Source organism: Ictalurus punctatus, chromosome 20 (assembly GCF_001660625.3).
Source record: "Ictalurus punctatus breed USDA103 chromosome 20, Coco_2.0, whole genome shotgun sequence".
NCBI lineage: Eukaryota > Metazoa > Chordata > Actinopteri > Siluriformes > Ictaluridae > Ictalurus > Ictalurus punctatus.
This window is the reverse complement of record NC_030435.2, coordinates 1,662,714-1,682,941: the sequence shown is the minus strand read 5'-3', so window position 1 is coordinate 1,682,941 and position 20,228 is coordinate 1,662,714.

The window sequence follows — 20,228 nt, the reverse complement described above, 5'->3', positions numbered from 1 at the left end:
CAGCTCATTCACAGGGACGTGTACGGCTGCTCATAAACGGATTGTTATTTTTTTATATCATTGAATTTTTCTGTGTGGAGATTGTGATTTAACTTTTATAGAAGGAGTCTCCAGTGCCAGTGCTTCGTAGCAGTCCGAGGTAAAGCTTTGTGGATTCTCGGTAACATGCCAAGCGTTTTGTTAATATTATTATTAACTTAAAAGCTCATGAGGCTGGCGAGGGAAGTTCTACAGCATTAGACGTAGCTATAAATGGATAAAAATGTACAGAATATCATTCTTTAATAAACCGCTCTGGTATTAGAGGAATAAAAGAGTTTTTACAGGGAAATAATCAACTTTGCAGTAGCTCCGATTCCGCACACCGCCCTGTTGTTGATTATTTTCCTACAACGGCATGCCCCGAAATCTGTTATTATTTACAGACAATATGATATTTAATATTTTCTGCTGTCTTGTATTGTCGTAGTGCAAATATGCTGTATCAGTCGATACAGTGATTTGAACCTAGGGTGCTGTTTCTTCAGCAAACCTCAGATCATCGTCTGGCGTCCCACAGGGGGCGATCCTGGACCCTCCGCTGCACCGGCATCTGCCTTTCGACACACGTTCCCTGATCTCTTGCTATCTCTGGACTCTGTGAATCATTGAAACCCCTGAACCCTACATGCTCTCTAGTCTAATTGGTAGCTCTGAGCAGTGTGTGTGTGTGTTTAGATGCTGCGGCTCGTCCATGATTCATACCACGGCCTGGTTTGACTTCTCATCGTCGCACTTTATCATTATCATCATCATCATCATCATCATCCTCTCTCGTGTTCTTCGGGGAGCCTGTTGAGTCGGTGGCTTCAGCAGCCTCGGGTTTGTTAGAGCTGAATCTGGCGCTCGGGGAGGAAGATGGAGGAACGAGGGCGGGAGGGAGGGAGGGAGGGAGAGATCTTTTGTTGAATTATTTCTCATTCCTCAGGTCGACTCGATGGCTTCTTCCCGGCCTCTTCTTTCAAACTTGGCCACGAAGTGCACGGCAGACGAGGCAGGTGAGAAAGGGAAGGGAGGAAACTTTTTGTACAGGCAGTCAGCCGGGCGCTCTGATCTCTGATTGGGAGAGTGGCAGAAGACGGAGGAGCTCGCGCAGCAGTGCGCAGGACGCATGGAGCTCCCGTCACTCGGCGCGGATTATTAACTCTGACTCTGTGTCAAGGCCGCACTGAATAAATAATGACAGACTGATGGCTTCCCGTGTTCTCACACTGCTCCCTCTCTCTCCCTCACTGTGTTTCTCTATCTCTACCTCTCACACACGCTCTGTTCTTGCCCCTCTCTCTCTCCCCTCTCTCTTTTTCCAGCTCTCTCTCTCTCTCTCTCTCTCTCTCTCTCTCTCTCTCTCCATTCTCTCCAGGTGTGAAATTGGACACAGAGCCTATTTTTTTTGTAGTACCGTTCTGTCATCTGCTTCCTATCCTCCTTCGCTTTTATGCCAGAGGCTGTGGTTTGTTGTAAAGCAGTGTTCCTTGTTCCTTCACCATAGGAGTAACTTGATTTTGTAAAACGCTGCGGAAAAGAAATGTTACGTACAAACTTAAACGCACCGCAAAGCTCGTTTTTTTCTGTAATACACGTGTACATATATAAAAAATTTATATATAACAAAAGGTTTTGAATAATGAGTGTTGCTGGGTGTTGTATGGACAGGGTTGCCATGTGCACCGTTTTTCTGAAGTCCTTTTGTCATAAAGATCTGGCAACCTGCAGTATGGCACAAACACATACATCAATGTCCTTACATATAACAAAGAATTTCAATACTCAACAGGGGATTCTTTTTTTTTTTTTTGCATAGTTACTGAAACACCAGTATTCAGACCTCAGCCATAACGTACGATCTATTCAGAGGTTGCGTAAGCGTTTACGCGTGTGGGCGGAGTTTCAGTAAAACAGAGATGCGTCTCAGCTTATGCATGATTCTGTCCATGATATCAGGTCATGATATGGGAGAAGTCCGGCGTTACTATCTGACGGAGTCACCGTTTTGATGCGTCGTGCTGAAATGTATCTTTTGGCAGTAAACACAATCAAAAACACTATTTGAATATCATTCGAAGCTTGTATTAAACACATAAATATGAAAATGAGAACATTGGAGGAGACACGTCTTAATCTTTATGGAGAAAAGAATGAATGAATTTAAAGTGAGCTGTACTGTAAGTGTAGCAGGTGAGTGCTTGGTCAGCTTATCCTTCAAACCCTGGGTATGTTTTCTGGTTTTAATGTTATGGCTGATCGCTGTATATAAGCCAAGAAAAAAAAAAATACACTGATCTTCATCTTCAGTCTATATTTGTTTTCTCAGAAACCTCTACTCAAGAAAACTCTGGCAATCTCAGAAGCACGGACTACACGCAGCTAACCGTAATACTCTGACTGTATAGCCCAGAAAACCGACTTACACAAGCAGGCGCGTAACCCGACTCTGAAGACGTGCAACTTTCCCAGAATAAACACCGATGCGACTTTTGAACTTAATTCGCTGGTTCGAGTGCAAAGCTCTGAATTTATACACGCAGACAGCTGTATTTTCATTAATGCAAAACCAACTGATGGTAGATCAGGGGTTCGCTTGATCTTACACGGGTCTCTTTATTTTCAAAAGCATTCACTTCATTTGTTCATAAATGTATTTCTTCATTACTGAACTCACATTTCAGTTTTAGTCCTGATCATTTTCACGGATCTGTGATTGCCCATTTCGACCTCTTCGCTTTTAATCATAGAGAATTTAATCACGTTCCCCGACCACCACCTACGAAGCCCCGAACCAGAGTATTTATATAGTAAATGATATTATCACATGATATTAGGGTAGCACTGGCTGATGTTCAGTCCGCGGCTCTGAGTCCACACGCTGTAGAAAACTGTGCCCTTTTACAGAGAAGGGAGAATTTATCATTGTCACACGGCTCCTGGACACTTCGGCCTATTTTTGGAAGAAGAGTGGGGTGTTGAAAGAAAAATACCCAGTGGCACGTCCTTCTGTCTCTCTCCCTCCATCTTTATTTTTCTCTCTGTGTGTTGTTTTTATATATATATATATATATATATATTATAAATACATTTCCGTTCTCTCTTCCCCCACCTCCGTCTGTCCTCTGTTCGTCTGAAACATGTCCCACATCACCCGAGTGTCCATGTCACCCACGGCCCTGTGGGGCTTCCTGATTGGCTGAGGCTTTGTTGCGAGACCGGTCCGGTGCAGGTGAGTAGGCGGCCGGTTCTGACCTGAGGGACCGCGACAGGCCGAGCTGACGAGTCTCGGCTCACGATGCCAAGATAGTGTGGTGGAAAGAAAGATGAGAAACGAGTCGCTCTGTGCTCTCTTCTCTCCTGCTGTAATAATCACAAACATCCTCCATGCCATCATTCCATCTTGAAATGTGATTTCATTTCATTATTAGATATTCCTGCGATGATTTTATTCACAATATTAAACACCTAAGCACTGCAGTCTCTGCAAGCAAACATCTCCAATTCAATTACTTTTATTTAATTATATTTACATGAATTGACTTTATCTACAATTTCTATCTCGCAAAATGTGTTATTTACATTATTAAAAGTAATAAATTGAGTAATAAATGGTTTAAACCACAAATTTGTAGCAAAAAAATGGTCGAGGAGCATCTGTACACCTTTACCCTTATCGAAAACACAAGACTATATGAATTATGTCTGATTATGCAAATTAGGAACGTATGCACATCCTACTACGATCCCAGTCTTCATGTAGTGCCATCAATTTCTCTGTGATTTCTTTAACAGCCGCCAAACCTGTCCATAGATACAGTTACCATAACAACTGCTATTTGTTAATCACTAAAATGCGAACACGCAAAAAAACCCCCCAAAACAAACCCTGACAGGAAAGCTTTGTTGCAAAGAGAGGGGTTAGAATTTACAACTTGACCCCAAGAGTTTCTCATTTACACATTTCCTAAAGAAAAAAATAAACATGGATGGAAGTGAAGACAGACAGTTTCATCATTCCGAAGCTAGTGGCCAGAAAAGTGTACAGAAGTTCTTAGCAGAAGTTACAATATGGCGGATATAGATACATTTATTCACAGGTTCATTATTTGAGATGATTATTAACTAATATAATATTATTAAGTATATTATTTGATTATTTTCCTAACTAATTAGTAGCTCTATTTGTAATAGTAAATAATTTTAATGACTTTAAGTGTTTACTTCTAGAACAAAGCAAAATTATCGAAATTAATAATTTAAAAGCAACAACAACAACAACAACAACAATCTTTAAATAAGAGACATGAAATAAATACACATATATTCAAGATTTTGACGAAAATTTGGTTGAACATATCTGCTTATTTGGGCCACGTTTGCCATACTTGAGCCTTTATTTCTTTATTAAAACTCAAATATATTCAATGTACAGTGTGCTTTGTGTGTACTGTAACCCATTAGTGTTTTTTATAAAGCCATTGGTGTGTTTTGTAGACCATTAGTGTGTACTGTAACCCGTTGGTGTGTATTATAAGCCATTGGTGTGTATTATAAGCCATTGGTGTGCATTATAAGGCATTGGTGTGTATTGTAACCCATTGGTGTGCATTATAAGCCAGTGGTGTGTACTAAAAGCCATTGGTGTGTGTTGTAACCTATTGATGTGTACTATAAGCCATTGGTGTGTACTGTAACCCATTGGTGTGTATTGAAACCCATTGGTGTGTATTATAAGCCATTGATGTGTACGATAAGCCACTGGTGTGTACTGTACCCCATTGGTGTGTATTATAAGACATTGATGTGTACTGTAACCCATTGGTGTGTATTATAAGCCATTGATGTGTACCATAAGCCAGTGGTGTGTATTATAATCCATTGGTGCGTATTGTAATCCATCAGTGTGTACTGCAACCCATTGGTGTGTACTATAAGCCATTGGTGTGTACTCTACCCCATTGGTGTGTATTGCAACCCAATGATGTGTACTATAAGCCATTGGTGTGTATTGTACCCCATTGGTGTGTACTATAAGCCATTGGTGTGTATTGAAACCCATTGGTGTGTATTATAAGCCATTGATGTGTACTATAAGACATCGGTGTGTATTGTAACCCATTGGTGTATATTGAAACCCATACCCATTGGTCTGCACTGTAATACATTAGTGTATACTGTAAATTGTTAGTGTGAACTGTAAGCCATTGGTTTGTATTATAAGCCATTGGTGTGTATTGAAACCCTTTGGTGTGTATTGTAACCCATCAGTGTGTATTTTAAATCTGTGCATGAGGTCAGGAAATGTAGCTAAGAATATCTAGTGGAGTTTTATGAGATCTGACAGTGGATATGACTGCAGCACTGTCAGTTCTGGATTAATAAAGTTTTGGTTAAGATTTCCTCTTTCCTCTCCAGCTCAACTTTGCCAACGCTGTCCCACGGATGCTAAATAATTCAGCTGTATGACTTTATCATGTGATGAAGTCTAGTCCTGGTTCCACATGACGATTCTCTATGCCTCTAGAACACAGATGTAGAGCTTCCACATTTAGCTGCCAGCTGGAGCTTTTCGCCACATACTCTGTTTATCTGGTTAAATATGTGGACAGATTTTGATTGGGAATACCGCAACCATGTTTGCATGTGAAAATAAAATAAATAAAATACACAGCGGATGAAATGTGAAATACAGCATGTCCACACACAGAAATAAATGCAGTTGCGTCATGTGTCTGTTTGATTTATGTTGGATTATGAAGTGTGAGAATGTGTTATGGTCTGAGATGTCACTTTCTTTCATGTTGATGGATGATGCTGGTAAAATAAATAAAGGAAGAAGGACCTTGACTAATGCATTACCACTGAAACGTGTATGGAAATACTGAAGAAAACAGGATTCAAAGTGGTGGAGATTCTAAATATACTACTACTACTACTACTACTACTACTACTAATAATAATAATAATGCATAACTATCACATAATTCAGACACTACAGATACAAATCAATCAACCCTGTGTGCTGTCATGTCACGTTTGACATTTGCATTGGATTACCCTGATAATGAATGAAGTGTAAAATGAAGAAACATGCACTGCTTCTTTGGCTCTTTACATCTCAGATAGAACATCAGATATTGATCCTGTAATAAACAGGAATGAGAGTCGAGTAGAACACATGAGCTAACTCTCTTTATTTGGGATAATCCATAAATCTTGCTTAGGATCCATGCCCAGAGTGAAAACACAGGCAGATGTCGCAAACAGAGGCAAATCCACCACCACATTCCAAACAAAACAGGCTAGGGTCGAATACACAGGATTGGGGAACTGGAAACAATGATAAGGACAGCTTAGACCCACAGAAAAAATACACACCAGTAGGTCTACAATACACACCAATGGGTTATGAGACACACAGACGGGTTTACAATACACACCGGTAGGTCTACAATAAACAACATGGGATATAACACACACCAGTAGGTTTACAATACACACCAATAGGCCACAATACACACCAGTAGGTTTACAATACACACCAATAGGCCACAATACACACCAGTAGGTTTACAATGAACACCAATGGGATATAATACACACCAATGGGTTACAATACACACCAATGGATATAACACACACCAGTGGTTTACAATACACACCAATGGAATATAACACACACCAGTGGTTTACAATACACACCAATGGATATAACACACCAGTAGGTTTACAATACACACCAATGGATATAACACACACCAGTAGGTTTATAATACACACCAATGGGATATAACACACACCAGTAGTTTACAATACACACCAATGGGATATAACACACACCAGTAGGTTTACAATACACACCAATGGATATAACACACACCAGTAGGTTTATAATACACACCAATGGGATATAACACACACCAGTAGTTTACAATACACAGCAATGGGATATAACACACACCAGTAGGTTTATAATACACACCAATGGGATATAACACACACCAGTAGTTTACAATACACAGCAATGGGATATAACACACACCAGTAGGTTTATAATACACACCAATGGATATAACACACACCAGTAGGTTTATAATACACACCAATGGGATATAACACACACCAGTAGTTTACAATACACACCAATGGGATATAACACACACCAGTAGGTTTACAATACACACCAATGGATATAACACACACCAGTAGGTTTATAATACACACCAATGGGATATAACACACACCAGTAGTTTACAATACACAGCAATGGGATATAACACACACCAGTAGGTTTATAATACACACCAATGGATATAACACACCAGTAGGTTTATAATACACACCAATGGGATATAACACACACCAGTAGTTTACAATACACAGCAATGGGTTATTGGTGTGTACATGTATTGGCACCCCTCTACCCTGTCCATCAGTGGGATCTCTGAGCAGATGTTATTTGGGTGGTGATGTGTTTTTTGTGTGCGTGTGTGCGTGTGTGCGTGTGTGTGTGTGTGTGTGTTTTGCTGGTATGAGTAGATCAGCTACAGCAGTGTTCGTTTGTCATGTAGTTGTTGGAGGTTTTAAACACCTAAAAAACAAACCAGCCTCAAAAATTTATTCCGATGAAGGCTAGAAGATAAAAAAGCTGAAATAGTTAAAAACAATAATAATAATAATAAAAAAAACCGAACAGTGCAGGATAACGTGATAAAGCACAATAAATCAGACAGTAAGAGAACAGGGCGTGGTCAGGGTGGGTGAGCAGTGAGGTAAACCAGGAGGCAGAAGGCCAACTTATAGTTAAGTAACAGATCCACGTTCCTGATATTTTTAGCAATGAAGCGATGTGGTTTAAGAAAAGGCCTCATATGAGGATCTGAGTTATCTGCGGCGTACATAACACAGCTCTGTGGCTTTTCCTGTCTTGTTTTAGACACAGAGTATCTGATTTCCCTACAGTAGCTTTAATTGATTCGAGTTGGATGGTATTAAGTGTCTTGCATCATGTTATCGAGGCTTCATATTGATTATCAGTAATGGGACATTTTTCTGCGGCTTCTTTTTCAGTGCACCGTATAAATAAATCTTTTCTCTTGCTAGGTCTGGATTAGGAACGATTTTGAAACCCCAGCCAAATGTCTTATGTAATAAAAATGCTGAATGTCAGTAAAAGAAGTAGACTATATTTTGTGGAAAATATGCTGTAGGGTTTATTTCAGACCAAGCTCACGGTTTAAGATGGTGTTTAAATAGCCTCTTTAATAGGGAGTGTAAAGCAGTATCGGCGAGCGCAAGCTGGCGTGAGTTAAACCTCGAATAATGAGTACGTTTGTGTAAAGGAAGTGGGCGTGTCTGAGTGCTCAGTGCTTGCAGAAGTGAAGTGCTCTCTCTCTGTGGCTTCACTGCTCCATGCTCCCAGACACCTTTGTGTGTACGTAGGCCACACCACCGTATGACCTTGTGGTCATGTTTAACGCACACGTCTGCGTGCTCAGTTTAGGTGTCCACGCACTCGCTAGTAATTCCCTACGTCAGTACTTTAAGATCATTTAACACTGAAGTCTTTAATCTGGAAAGGTCAAGAGAAAGGCATTTTTAGTGAAACCTTTGAGCAACCTTGATGCGTAAATGAGTTAAAGATTCAGAGGGGAGTCGCCTGGACTCGCTTGTCATCTTCGATGAGTTCAATATGGCCACTGTGTAGGCGACGCAGGAGTGCACATTTCAGCGGCATGTCACCGAGACGAAGTCCAGATCTGTCCTTTCTCTGTCTCTCTCTCTCTCACACACACACACACACACATACACTCACACACAATACTTCTCTCTCTTTCTCTCTCGTGTCACTTTTTTTTTTACCACCTTAGGTTCGATCGAGCCAAACACACTCTCCTGGCAGATCAATCATTTCTAAACAGGCGAAGCTTTTGCTCAGGAGTGGATGGATTTCTTTTTGTTGAACGATGGGAGAAGACGGACAAACGCAGGATCATTAGCATGAGCAACTGCGCCATTTTTTTTTTCCGGGACACTGCAGCAGAAAGCCATTAGATTTGTTTCAGATTTAGAAATCAATTGTTTGTTTGGCTTTTTTTTTTTCTCCTCCCAGTATTGTTGCTTCTGAAATCCTGCTTCCTGCAAACATGGCTCTGCATTATTGAATAGCACACTTATGTTATAATGATACCCGGTGAGACCATATGCAGGGATAGAACTGTGAAAAATGGAAATATATAATTCAATGCATGCCAGAGTAGTTATTAAACTGAAATTCACTTGCTCACCAGCAGAGGGCAGTGTGCATCATGCAATCGAACACTGCTGTTAAAAAAAAAAAAAAAATCCACTAAATCTCCCAAGACTCTCTTCAAATGCAGAAGAGAAGCTGATAATCAAAACCTTTTACATAAACACTGTGCATGTTTCATCATAGACTGGCATAACCAAGCTAACGCTAATAGAGACGGCAATGCAGCAGACAGTGCAGTGCATTAGCTCTGGCCATGACTCAAGAGCGCATAAGTGGAAGCCCAGTTGAAGGCTAATGCCCTTGAGCTTAGCACTTAACCCCATCCTTCTTCCCCATAGCTGGTTAATGTCAGCAATTTTAAATAAAAACAAGAATGCAAACATATACAAATGCGCTTGCTCGGATATCTATAACTATTAATTTAACGGTTATTTCACAGCGCTCCGCTTGGCGACAGTCCATTTCCTCGGACTAATGTTCGCGGCCCCGTCGCTTGAGTGGTTTATGAGGAAGTCAGACCTGTAATATGAGCCCTCAATCTTTTCGAAGAGAGAAACTCGAAACCTAAATCAGCACCTAATTGATTGCTATTTCAAAAAAACCTGATCATTTTCTGGTTCACAGCAAGCATCGCTGATTGGAATCAAGTTTCTTTCACCCTTCCTCCTGTTTACGTGTCACTAATGAGCACTGTGGATCCTCTATAAAATCCGCCTACGTTCAGAATTGTGAATCTTACGGCAGGATTTTAAAACACACGATTTCCGAGTACTTCTGTACTGTATAAAACGATTCGGTTATGGAGCAACACGTGGGTTCAGTGTGCGATTTCACGAAGTAGCCTCGACCTTCAGTACGATGGTCCGAGATAAAATCATTGCAAGATCGTATGGTGTTTGAAAATACATAACATGTCTGATAAGATAGCTGTAAAGCTAAATGTGTTCTGGAATACTTTACTAGGTTTAGCACTAGGTGAGATAATTTAATAGCAGATATCTAGCTAACTAGCCATGTGCTAACATTACTTAATCATAGTAACAGTTGATTAACTGAACTTCGGGTGGAAAGTGGTGGAATTTGAGATTGTTTGATTGGAGTACCCCCCACTCCTCCCCCACCTCTAATTTGCATAATCATACATATTCATAGGCTGTCCCTTTCTTTATAAGGGTAAAGGTGTTAAGACGTTCCTCATCCATGTGACAGTTTCTTGGTAAATAAACAAACAGTCACAATTTATTATTCAGCCCAGATTACCTTTAATGGTTTAAAATGACTCCTTCAGGGCTACTTTGGACATTGATGGTCCGACCTGACCACACGATAATACATTTTGTACACGTTAAGCTCTGGGATTTGAAATGCATGGCTAGTCAAGCATGCACGACATCCGTAGCGAGGATGCACAACCCTTTTATCACTGTCTCGGTGCCTTTGAATATTGTTATCCTGAAGAAGAGAGAGCTGGAATGCTTGTGGTTAGCTGACCGAGACTCCTGGAGGGGAGATGTGCCTCCTGATATCTCTCCCTCCCTCCCATCTGCTTCCTTCTTCACTTTCTGCCATGGCTGCCCCTCTCCGGCTGTGAGTAATGGCTCAGGTAGCAAACAGTGTCAACCTGTCTCTCCATCTTCCTCCCTCCTCCTCCTCCTCCACCTCCTCCAGAGAATGATAAGCAAATGTGCCATTCTGCTTGCACCAAATCAGAGGAGCCAGAAGGCACGGATCAATATCAAAATGATATTCCGTGTGTGTGTGTATGTGTGTGTGTGTGTGTGTGTGAGTCATAGGTAGAAGATATGGATATGAACCATGTACTCATCATATCCTGGTGTCCTTTGTGGCCAGGTGATATGACCTTTCAGTTGAGAGCCTTCCAGAGGAGCCGGCATTTATCAGACGAGATAACACTCTGCCATCCTCCCAGCTGGAAGACGTCTAGGGAGCTTCTTGGAGGAAAAAAAAAAGAAAGAAGGGGTCCCAAAACATTTCACTGAGCTTCCACAAACACAGCATGACAACAAAGATCCATCCGGTTTGAAGAGTCAGTCAATAAGAAGACGGGTTACTTAAGATCTTCTGCTCCGGGAGAGGAATTCTTCTTACGGATCTGAAGTTCTGGACGTGAAGAATCTTCCTCGGGATGACTTCTGTTGAAATGTATTCCAAAATACACCTTAGGATGAGTCTTTACCATGAATTGAGTCATTTGAATCAGCTCAGTTAAACGATTCATTTCGATTTCGTCACAAATTCTTTCAGTTTTACGGTTTGACCAAATGTGCCGTCTAATCACGGAACCGTTTAACTGACTCACTGATTTAGTCTGATTCGCTGAAAATGAAAGGTACGAATCTCAGTCATGACCGAAAGATTCACTGAATCAGACTCTGAATCATGGTCTGGACCGATTGACACTACAGAGGATGTAGATCAAGGGAGTGAATCTCGGTCTTAACCAAAAGGATTGATTGACTTGAGGGCTATGAATCAGGTGCAAATATGACTCACACAATTCTCAGATGTTTTCAAAAACACAGACAGATCAACATATAACGGTTATGGATGTGTATGGACATGGATTGCTTTGGCTTCCAAGTTTCGGTTTTGTAATTCTGAAGCCATTCAGCCACAAGTAAAGAAAGGAATGACTCAGTGCATGGCAGTGACCTTTAATGATTCATTCACCTTAGTGACTCATTCAAAAAGATTGACTCACATGCAAATGAATCTTCTGCTACAGGGGTGGAGACCCTTTATACTATACCCTTCATACAACTTTCCCAAGATTTATTAGATGGCACATATTCCAGCACATTCTTATGGATGGAAAGCATCTCCTCAAGCTCATACGAACACTTCATGATACTCTGAATGCTTTCCATCGAACCTGTAAGAAGACGTGTATTCCGTCGTATTGCTACTAACGTCTCACCATCTTCCACAAAAACACCATGCCACTGAAGCTCACGATACCACTGGAATACAGATCGCACTCCAGCATCTCCTCAAGCTTCCACAAACACAAACTGCCACCAAAGATCATCCATTCGAACAAAGGTTTACTGTTGGATCTGTAAGAAGACATGAACGCTAATGTATTACAAAACATCTCAGCAGACACCGTGACACTGAAAATCCTCAGTCACCGGGACGGAGATGCTCCCATCGGATCTGTTAGAAGAATGTCTTCCAACATATTCCCAGTAATGCAAAACATTTGGAATGGAGCTCGTCTACTGGAACTGAAATGCAAAGTAACACTGACGTGAAGATCCTCTTTTGGAGCAACTTCCACAAACACACCATGTCACCAGAGGATTTCCATTGGATTTTTAAGAAAACATCTCAGCAGACACAATGCCACTGAAAATCCTCAGACACTAGTGAGGAGATCCTTCTTGGGAACCAAATTCCATCGATCTGCTAGAACACACGTATTCCGACACATTCCTACGGCTTGCCAAACATCTCTTCAGAGCTTCTACAAACACACGATGACCCTTTGAACGATTTCCGCTGGATCCGTAAGCGGACGCGTATTCCGACGTATTCCAGCTAACACCAAACATCTCAGTGAGGTTACACAAACACCAAGAAAATCCATTCCAAGGATTTCCATCCGAGCTACACAAAGACATGAGTTCTAGCTTGCGAAAGGATGCATTTCCAAAAGGATATACAGATTCTGAATTAGCTTTGAAGCCTTTGAAACCTTAGCCCAGGGATTCGTAAGCTGATTACGTCAAGCCTTGTACGTCTCATCAGTGCTTCTAGGTTTGGTACAAAAACACAAAAGAGTCTAATCAAGAGGTGAGGTGCAATCACTTGTCCAAAAAGAGCGTCTGAATGACAGCTCAGATCTCAACACCTCGGCTCGGATCTTCCTGGATTCATGGAAAGGGAAGACTCTTTTCATGGGCTTGTCATAGCTGGATGAATTTTTGTCACTGAATCGTTAGCTACCCCACCTCTGGTTTCCGCAGCTCCAATTGAAAACTCTTTTCTCTCCTGGATGTGGAACTCATCTCAGAGCCTTTTTCTTTTTCTTTTTTGCCGTGGTTTAGTCAATCTCTACCTAAGAAGCCTTGTCTTCCTGATAAGCTCTCATTTTCATTTCCATCAAACCGGAGACGAGAGAGGAAGAAAAGCCCATTCTGTCCCTAATTTCCATGTGTGGTTGATCTGTGGATTACATTCTGGCAGACGTGGCAGCTATTGGAGAGCAGATGGTGTTGTTTTGTGTGCCATTCTAAGCTTCTCCTATTAAAGAGACCAAAGCAAGGATTACCTCCGCGATGAGGAATATTATTACAATCATAGAGATTTTTTTTTTTTTTCTTTAAAAAGTGAAGCACTCTTATTCTGTCTGGCTACTGTCAAAAGTGTTTCACTTTGATGATGAAAAGAAATGAAACCTCTCCGCAAGGTCACCGAAGGAAAAAAAAAAAAGAAAAAGAAAAGAGAAGCCGGAAACTTCTTGAGATGAAAAAAAAAGAAAAGAGAGCGAGTCGAGCCCTTAATGTGAAGCGCACACAAATGAACCCACTGTGGATTTGCCATTCATCAGGCCAAATAAAGTGGGCAGGAAGAATTCTTTGAAAATTTCTTCTACTTTTTTTTTTTTTTTTTTTTTTTTTAATTTCCCCTTTTGTTTGTTAAGCTTGGACGGAAAGGACGACGGGATATGAGGTGAAGGCCATCGAAGACATTCCTTCATCGGTTAATTTAAAAAAAATTCTGGAAATATTTGCAAGGCGTAATAGCCTGACTTCTCCAAAACCAACACAGTTTGAATCCTTTGAGCTTTAAGTGCCTCAAACACTGTATTTGAAAAAAAAAAAAATGCTTGAATGGAACATTTTCCCACTAATTAATTTGCACTTCCTGCGCCTTGTTTCTTCAGACTTTTACTAAATCATTGATCCAAACAGTTTAGATTACTGCAATGGTTAATTAGGGACAAATTCATCAATTCAAAATGTACATTCTGAATTGATATATTTCTGTAAAGCTGCTTTGGGAAAATGTCCAAATCAAACTGGATTGGATCGGATTAATCTCTCGCACGTATCGATAAATCCCGAGTCAACCCTGGGAACACTGGCGCGAGGCGGGAATACACCTTCGTAGGATGCCAGTACGTCGAAAACCACCTCACGCACATTCCACCTATGACCAATCTACATATCTCAGCCAATCCACCTGCTGGCATGTTTTTATGAGGTAGGAGGAAACCGGAGAACCATGTGGAAACCCTCACGGACACGATCGGAGGGTAACCCGAGGTCAGGATCGAACTGGGAACACCAGACTACTCCTGAACGGTGAATCCGAATAAGGACGACAGCCTTGCTTCTCGCTCCTTCGTACCATCGGGCGTATTTTGTGCTTACATCCTGATGCTAGAACGTTCCAGCTACTCCTGTTATACACAGTATTTCCACAGATTCATTTTTTTTTTTTTTCTTTCAACAAGATTGATTTTCTATGCCGCTAAACATCTGTGTGTCTACTGGCAGCACTAAGCCCAATCTAGCCAGCTTCCTTCTCCGGGGCCAACATCTCCTCCGTAGTTTTATTCAGAGCAGTGCTGTTCTCTTTACGCTCAAATATGAAAGGTTAAGTGTGAGTCTCTGCTAGCTAGAGAAAGGCAGAATCATTCTGCGCCTCGTAACTCGCCGTTTCTTCATTGCACTCGGTCAGACGCTCTTGACCCCGGTGAGACACCCAGACTGAAGGTTAAACAGCAAACGCTTGTGTTTTTCCCACCTTTGTAACAGGATGAGAGTGGAGGTGCAGTGCAGTGATGTGTTTAGTTGCTGCAGCTGTTCTGGGTGGATGATAGAGGTGTGTGTGTGTGTGTGTGTGTGTGTGTGTGTGGTGGGTGATGGATGTAGAGGAGGTAAAAAGAGCACTGCAGAGCACGTTCAGTCCCTCAGAGACCCTGAAGTGGGACAGTGAGTGGGAGGAGGCAATGTGATGGCCTGATGGATGACACACAGAGCGCTGGACAGACCATGACAGTGATGGAGGAGGAGAAGTGAGCGACGCCAGACTCACATATGAATGTGTGTGTGTGAGTGCGTGTGTGTGTGTAAAACAGTCTGTGTAGCTATAAAGTGTACTTTAGGGTTTGGTGCATTGCTGTATGTTTGAGATATTTGTTCAGGTGTGTGTCTTTATGGGCTTCTCTCTCACAAACCAATCAGAAGTTTTGTTCTTCAGTCTCTGAACCAATCAGATCTCTGAAAAACAACATCGTTCACGTGGGAGCAAGTGGACGGCGAGCAAGAAGACGGGAGGGGGAAAAGTGTATATTTTTACGCTTATTATCTTACTTTTCAATGAACTTTAGGTTGGGACTCTCTCTCTTTTTAAAATAAATAAATAAATAAATCCATCACAAACATATTCCAAATGTGTGTTTTGTCTCTTGTTGAGAATTGGATTTTGATTGCGCTGAAAAAAAATAAAAATAAAACCCCAAACAAAACGATATAAAACATGCCGAGGAATGCCTCAATGATGCATTTATATTCACTCACGCATTCGTCTTTAATAAGCGCGTTATCCTGTGTAAAGGATGGCGGTGGATCTGGCGTGTATCCCGGGAAGATCGGGCGTGAGGTGTGACTCAATCCCGGGAATACTGGCTAGTTCATCACAGAGCACCACATGTTCGTTTACACCTAAGGGCTATTTAGCCAAGTCAATCCACCTACCCGCATGTTTCTGGAAGGCGGGAGGAAACCAGAGAACCATGAGGAAACCCATTCAGGACACGGAAAGAACAGACGGAACTCGTCGGTTCAGTAACCTGAGCTCAGGATTGAAGGAATGCTACTTGCTGCACCAGCGTAATATAGCTTTTTGATCCCAGAAATGAACCGTGACTATAATTCATTGCAAGAATTTCAACATTTGTGGTGAAATATATATGAAGATGAGGAAACTTCAATATAAAAAAAAAACATTTACGAAAAACACTCAGAGGCATGCAAAATAGCTTGGAGGTGTTGGCTGGTTGGTGAGAACGGATTGGAGCGTATTCAACACCTCAGCCTGTATTTTGACCTCTGCTACTGATATTGATGATCGAGTCGTTAATATAAACCCTTAATATAACTCGGCATATGGATCCACTGCGCTCTCCCGGGTCCTCCGTGTTACAGCAGCCTGTGTGTGTGTGTGTGTGTGTGTGTGTGTAGATATGTGCGAAGGGCATCAGAAAACAACTTTTTATTATGTTTTGATTGATGCAGCCATTCAGGCTAAAAGCATGCTGGGAAGCCTGAGGCAGCAGGCCATCGCTACACAATGTAAATCGATGTAAGAGCACCCGTTAGAGGTCCAAATCGTTCACACACGCACAGAACATTCCTGCTATTTTGAGCTGCATTTGTTCACGTGCTTCAGACGGCGCTCTGAGAGATCTTCAATCTCATATAAATAGGAAAATCTCGCAGCGGTTATCGACGAGGAAAGTCAAAATCGCAGCTTCTCCGGTCCTGTGCCCTTTGTATCTGTTGCTAGGACACCAGTAACCCTTTCACTGGGCTTTTTTTTCCCTTTGTTACGACATACAATGGATATAAAAAGTCTACACGCCCCTGTTAAAATGACAGTTTCTTTTTTTCGTGAAGTAAAAGAACGACATTAAGATACATGATGTCCAGACTTTTTTTATTCACCTTTAATGTGGAATTGCAAAGTGTACACATGAAGTGAAAAGCAATCAGAAACTTTTATTGGGATTAAAAGAAAAAAAACAAAAAAAACAGTAACATACAACAAGCGAGTTGCATAAGTTTGCACACCCCTAAACGAATACTTTGTTGAAGCAGCTTTGGATTTTATTACACAACTCTTTTTGGGGAAGACTTTAGGCGTGATATATCAGAAGGTTTTGCACTAAAATGTTTTGCACTGGTATTTGTAGCTATTCATGATTCCCTCCACCTCGATAAATGGTGCGGCATCGGCCCTAAAGCATGATGCTGCCACCATCGTGCTTCACAGTGGGGACGGTGTTCTTTTGGTGATGTGCTTTTGTTTTTTGTTTTTAACCAATCATACCTTTTGGAATTGGTCTCATCTGACCATGACACATTTTGCCACATGGTTTGCGGTGAATTAGTTGAGCTTGGATGTTTTTTTTTCTATGAGAAAGGGCTTCTGTCTAGCCGCCCTACCCCAAATCCCAGACGTGAAGAATATGAGAGATTGTTGTGTGTCAGTAGGTGTCTGATATTCCTGCAGCACCTTTAATGTTGCTGTTGGCCTCTTGGTAGCCTCCCTGGTAAGATTTTATCTTGTCCTTATATACATTTTGGAGGGACGTCCTGTTCTTGGTGATGTCACTGTGGTGCTCCAATTTCTCCACTTTCTGATGATGGCCTTCATGGTGTTTCACGGTACATCTAATGCTTTGGAAATTATTTTATACCCCTCTCCTGATCGATACCTTTCAACAAGTGAGATACCGTGCGTGCTTTGTAAGCTTCAGCAGTCAGATGAAACCCAGAAGATGTGAAGAAAATCCTACTAATGCTAATAATAATAATTATTTTTTAAAATCATAGCATTATCGATTTTATTTCTTCAAACAGAATAAGGTAAAAATGGGACTTTGACCATGGCATGGTTGTTGTTGCTGGTTTGAGTATTACAGAATGTTGTGAAAAACCAAAAAAAAAACCCATCCAGGTCTGTGGTCAGAAATGCCTTGTTGATGTGAAAGGTCAGATCACTGGTTCAAGCTGACAGGATGGCTATGGTAACTCAAATAATCACTCTTTACAGCCACGGTGAGCAGAAACGTATCTCAGAACACGTCGAACTTCAAGATGCGCTACAACAGCAGAAGACAACACCGAGTTAGACACCACTCCTGTCAGCCAAGAACAGGAATCTGAGGTTACAACGGGCACGGGCTCACCCAAACCGGAGAGCTGAAGATTGGACGATACATTTTTACTTTTCTGGGGTGGGTAGTTTTGGAGATTTTCACTGCTAACTGTTTTATTCTTCACTAATCCCTAATTATTAATAATGCCTAGTGGCAGAGGCATAAAAGAAGATCGGTAAGCGTTCTCTAAAGTCATGTAGACTCTCTCTTTTGGGATGGTACATACAGTAAAAGCAACCTAAAGTTTGGGTCCTCCCTGTTAGATCCCAGTTCTTCTTGAGGTTTCCTTCTCCCTTGGCTCCCATCTCCGGATTTGTTGTTGCCGTTGGTACACCCAACTGTGTTTTACTTGCACAGCAAAATTGTAAAATTCCCTGGTGAACAGCGCTGACATAGTCACACTGTATGAAACGTAGATCTGTAAAGGTGCACATCAATACACACCTGCAGTGCATGAACATAGAGCTCGTAATCAAAGGCTTCTAGACGGAATAGCTTTGTTCTCACACACATCATATTTTATGCATTTTCACATTAAAATTTATTTTTACACGAAATTTGCCTTCCGACGCTAGCTAGCGTTAATGCATAATTGGCATCGTACAGGTTATCTGCTTGTCAGATGGAAACATCTACACTTCACCCACTCACATCCTTCAGCTCTGCATGGGTACGCGATCCGGTGTGTGACCACCACCACCACCTCCACCACCTCCGCTGGGCCTCGCGTTTCCATCAATCCGCCTCCTTCCCAACGAGATTAGGGCCCGACTTTGATCTCTCGCCTCCCAAGATTTCAGGCCCACTTTGATGTGTTCTCTTCTTGTTAACGACGGAGGCGATAGTAGATGACAGCAACCCTTCCGGGTGATGGGGAACGAGAGAGTGAGCGAGAGGTAAGAAGAGAGGGAATGAGAGGACATGGATGAGAAATACTCTCCAGAGTGATATAAAGCAGGACATCGGGACAGATTGATAGGTGCTCCTTTTCGGTCTCGTCGAGAACCCCCTCCCTCCCATCTCTTCCTCTCCTCCGACCCGAGGCATCTCTCTGACTGCTTCGGCATTTTCATGGGCTTTTTGTGAAGATGAGAGATGGGTCCTCTCATTTATTTCATCTTCTATAGGAGATGTTTTAAGTGCTCCTCTGGGGCAAAGAAGAGGCAGATGCTCTCGCTATATCTCTCTCTAAGTCTTTCTGAGTCTCTCTTTTCTCGCTTCTTGCCTCAATGCCGGCTCGCCCGCTGTGTCTTTCTCTGGGTGAATATATCCAGGTTATTAAGCCATATATTACACCTTGGATCTCCTCGGAACGAATACGATGCAAGAAAAATGTAATTAAACACAACATTTCATGCATTTGCTTGCATTCACCATCTATGTCGAATTCCATTTTGAACCCACAAACACTTCTCTAGATTAAAGATCTGGTCCTCGATGCTGACTCAATTCTCAGATCTGCTGGTACAGTCACCCAAACAGGTGTGATTTTGAAAATGATTCATGGTGCACAGAGCACACCAGAAGGCAAAATCGAACGCTGTTGAGCGCTGTGGCTAAGAACTAACAGAGCGAACTGAACACACATGCGGCTGCCGGCCAATTTCTCTCTGTACAATATGTCCGAGTCCAACAGATACGCTGTGCTGCCGGCCAAAAAAAAAAGAGAAGGTGTAGGAAACTGCTCCGCTCCTGGGATCTTCTCTCCTCACAGCTTTCTGTCTAAAGCTTCAAGCTGCATCATTTAGCAAGAATAATAAAATCTAATAAAAGTCTAAATTCCAGCCTTTTCTCCGTTTCCAAGCATCCCCCTGCTCTCGCGACTAATTACATTCACTGTGCGTGTCCGCCTCGCAAATAACGCAATTTTTTCCTGATACATTTTAATAGCATTGTTTTATCAAGGGAATTTGTGGGTATTACTAAAATGGCTTATTCTGTCAGTTTATGTGGCATGGACCATGCCTAATGAGCTATTTTGGCAATGGAGGAGAGATGTAAATTGTCAGGAATGGCGGCGGTATGATGACAGTCAGT